Source organism: Microcebus murinus, chromosome 14 (genome assembly GCF_040939455.1).
Source record: "Microcebus murinus isolate Inina chromosome 14, M.murinus_Inina_mat1.0, whole genome shotgun sequence".
Lineage (NCBI taxonomy): Eukaryota > Metazoa > Chordata > Mammalia > Primates > Cheirogaleidae > Microcebus > Microcebus murinus.
This window is the reverse complement of record NC_134117.1, coordinates 13843-17500: the sequence shown is the minus strand read 5'-3', so window position 1 is coordinate 17500 and position 3658 is coordinate 13843.

Here is a 3658-nt window from a genome sequence, read left to right as displayed (position 1 = left end):
GTTAGGGTTAGGGTTAGGGTTAGGGTTAGGGTTAGGGTTAGGGTTAGGGTTAGGGTTAGGGTTAGGGTTAGGGTTAGGGTTAGGGTTAGGGTTAGGGTTAGGGTTAGGGTTAGGGTTAGGGTTAGGGTTAGGGTTAGGGTTAGGGTTAGGGTTAGGGTTAGGGTTAGGGTTAGGGTTAGGGTTAGGGTTAGGGTTAGGGTTAGGGTTAGGGTTAGGGTTAGGGTTAGGGTTAGGGTTAGGGTTAGGGTTAGGGTTAGGGTTAGGGTTAGGGTTAGGGTTAGGGTTAGGGTTAGGGTTAGGGTTAGGGTTAGGGTTAGGGTTAGGGTTAGGGTTAGGGTTAGGGTTAGGGTTAGGGTTAGGGTTAGGGTTAGGGTTAGGGTTAGGGTTAGGGTTAGGGTTAGGGTTAGGGTTAGGGTTAGGGTTAGGGTTAGGGTTAGGGTTAGGGTTAGGGTTAGGGTTAGGGTTAGGGTTAGGGTTAGGGTTAGGGTTAGGGTTAGGGTTAGGGTTAGGGTTAGGGTTAGGGTTAGGGTTAGGGTTAGGGTTAGGGTTAGGGTTAGGGTTAGGGTTAGGGTTAGGGTTAGGGTTAGGGTTAGGGTTAGGGTTAGGGTTAGGGTTAGGGTTAGGGTTAGGGTTAGGGTTAGGGTTAGGGTTAGGGTTAGGGTTAGGGTTAGGGTTAGGGTTAGGGTTAGGGTTAGGGTTAGGGTTAGGGTTAGGGTTAGGGTTAGGGTTAGGGTTAGGGTTAGGGTTAGGGTTAGGGTTAGGGTTAGGGTTAGGGTTAGGGTTAGGGTTAGGGTTAGGGTTAGGGTTAGGGTTAGGGTTAGGGTTAGGGTTAGGGTTAGGGTTAGGGTTAGGGTTAGGGTTAGGGTTAGGGTTAGGGTTAGGGTTAGGGTTAGGGTTAGGGTTAGGGTTAGGGTTAGGGTTAGGGTTAGGGTTAGGGTTAGGGTTAGGGTTAGGGTTAGGGTTAGGGTTAGGGTTAGGGTTAGGGTTAGGGTTAGGGTTAGGGTTAGGGTTAGGGTTAGGGTTAGGGTTAGGGTTAGGGTTAGGGTTAGGGTTAGGGTTAGGGTTAGGGTTAGGGTTAGGGTTAGGGTTAGGGTTAGGGTTAGGGTTAGGGTTAGGGTTAGGGTTAGGGTTAGGGTTAGGGTTAGGGTTAGGGTTAGGGTTAGGGTTAGGGTTAGGGTTAGGGTTAGGGTTAGGGTTAGGGTTAGGGTTAGGGTTAGGGTTAGGGTTAGGGTTAGGGTTAGGGTTAGGGTTAGGGTTAGGGTTAGGGTTAGGGTTAGGGTTAGGGTTAGGGTTAGGGTTAGGGTTAGGGTTAGGGTTAGGGTTAGGGTTAGGGTTAGGGTTAGGGTTAGGGTTAGGGTTAGGGTTAGGGTTAGGGTTAGGGTTAGGGTTAGGGTTAGGGTTAGGGTTAGGGTTAGGGTTAGGGTTAGGGTTAGGGTTAGGGTTAGGGTTAGGGTTAGGGTTAGGGTTAGGGTTAGGGTTAGGGTTAGGGTTAGGGTTAGGGTTAGGGTTAGGGTTAGGGTTAGGGTTAGGGTTAGGGTTAGGGTTAGGGTTAGGGTTAGGGTTAGGGTTAGGGTTAGGGTTAGGGTTAGGGTTAGGGTTAGGGTTAGGGTTAGGGTTAGGGTTAGGGTTAGGGTTAGGGTTAGGGTTAGGGTTAGGGTTAGGGTTAGGGTTAGGGTTAGGGTTAGGGTTAGGGTTAGGGTTAGGGTTAGGGTTAGGGTTAGGGTTAGGGTTAGGGTTAGGGTTAGGGTTAGGGTTAGGGTTAGGGTTAGGGTTAGGGTTAGGGTTAGGGTTAGGGTTAGGGTTAGGGTTAGGGTTAGGGTTAGGGTTAGGGTTAGGGTTAGGGTTAGGGTTAGGGTTAGGGTTAGGGTTAGGGTTAGGGTTAGGGTTAGGGTTAGGGTTAGGGTTAGGGTTAGGGTTAGGGTTAGGGTTAGGGTTAGGGTTAGGGTTAGGGTTAGGGTTAGGGTTAGGGTTAGGGTTAGGGTTAGGGTTAGGGTTAGGGTTAGGGTTAGGGTTAGGGTTAGGGTTAGGGTTAGGGTTAGGGTTAGGGTTAGGGTTAGGGTTAGGGTTAGGGTTAGGGTTAGGGTTAGGGTTAGGGTTAGGGTTAGGGTTAGGGTTAGGGTTAGGGTTAGGGTTAGGGTTAGGGTTAGGGTTAGGGTTAGGGTTAGGGTTAGGGTTAGGGTTAGGGTTAGGGTTAGGGTTAGGGTTAGGGTTAGGGTTAGGGTTAGGGTTAGGGTTAGGGTTAGGGTTAGGGTTAGGGTTAGGGTTAGGGTTAGGGTTAGGGTTAGGGTTAGGGTTAGGGTTAGGGTTAGGGTTAGGGTTAGGGTTAGGGTTAGGGTTAGGGTTAGGGTTAGGGTTAGGGTTAGGGTTAGGGTTAGGGTTAGGGTTAGGGTTAGGGTTAGGGTTAGGGTTAGGGTTAGGGTTAGGGTTAGGGTTAGGGTTAGGGTTAGGGTTAGGGTTAGGGTTAGGGTTAGGGTTAGGGTTAGGGTTAGGGTTAGGGTTAGGGTTAGGGTTAGGGTTAGGGTTAGGGTTAGGGTTAGGGTTAGGGTTAGGGTTAGGGTTAGGGTTAGGGTTAGGGTTAGGGTTAGGGTTAGGGTTAGGGTTAGGGTTAGGGTTAGGGTTAGGGTTAGGGTTAGGGTTAGGGTTAGGGTTAGGGTTAGGGTTAGGGTTAGGGTTAGGGTTAGGGTTAGGGTTAGGGTTAGGGTTAGGGTTAGGGTTAGGGTTAGGGTTAGGGTTAGGGTTAGGGTTAGGGTTAGGGTTAGGGTTAGGGTTAGGGTTAGGGTTAGGGTTAGGGTTAGGGTTAGGGTTAGGGTTAGGGTTAGGGTTAGGGTTAGGGTTAGGGTTAGGGTTAGGGTTAGGGTTAGGGTTAGGGTTAGGGTTAGGGTTAGGGTTAGGGTTAGGGTTAGGGTTAGGGTTAGGGTTAGGGTTAGGGTTAGGGTTAGGGTTAGGGTTAGGGTTAGGGTTAGGGTTAGGGTTAGGGTTAGGGTTAGGGTTAGGGTTAGGGTTAGGGTTAGGGTTAGGGTTAGGGTTAGGGTTAGGGTTAGGGTTAGGGTTAGGGTTAGGGTTAGGGTTAGGGTTAGGGTTAGGGTTAGGGTTAGGGTTAGGGTTAGGGTTAGGGTTAGGGTTAGGGTTAGGGTTAGGGTTAGGGTTAGGGTTAGGGTTAGGGTTAGGGTTAGGGTTAGGGTTAGGGTTAGGGTTAGGGTTAGGGTTAGGGTTAGGGTTAGGGTTAGGGTTAGGGTTAGGGTTAGGGTTAGGGTTAGGGTTAGGGTTAGGGTTAGGGTTAGGGTTAGGGTTAGGGTTAGGGTTAGGGTTAGGGTTAGGGTTAGGGTTAGGGTTAGGGTTAGGGTTAGGGTTAGGGTTAGGGTTAGGGTTAGGGTTAGGGTTAGGGTTAGGGTTAGGGTTAGGGTTAGGGTTAGGGTTAGGGTTAGGGTTAGGGTTAGGGTTAGGGTTAGGGTTAGGGTTAGGGTTAGGGTTAGGGTTAGGGTTAGGGTTAGGGTTAGGGTTAGGGTTAGGGTTAGGGTTAGGGTTAGGGTTAGGGTTAGGGTTAGGGTTAGGGTTAGGGTTAGGGTTAGGGTTAGGGTTAGGGTTAGGGTTAGGGTTAGGGTTAGGGTTAGGGTTAGGGTTAGGGTTAGGGTTAGGGTTAGGGTTAGGGTTAGGGTTA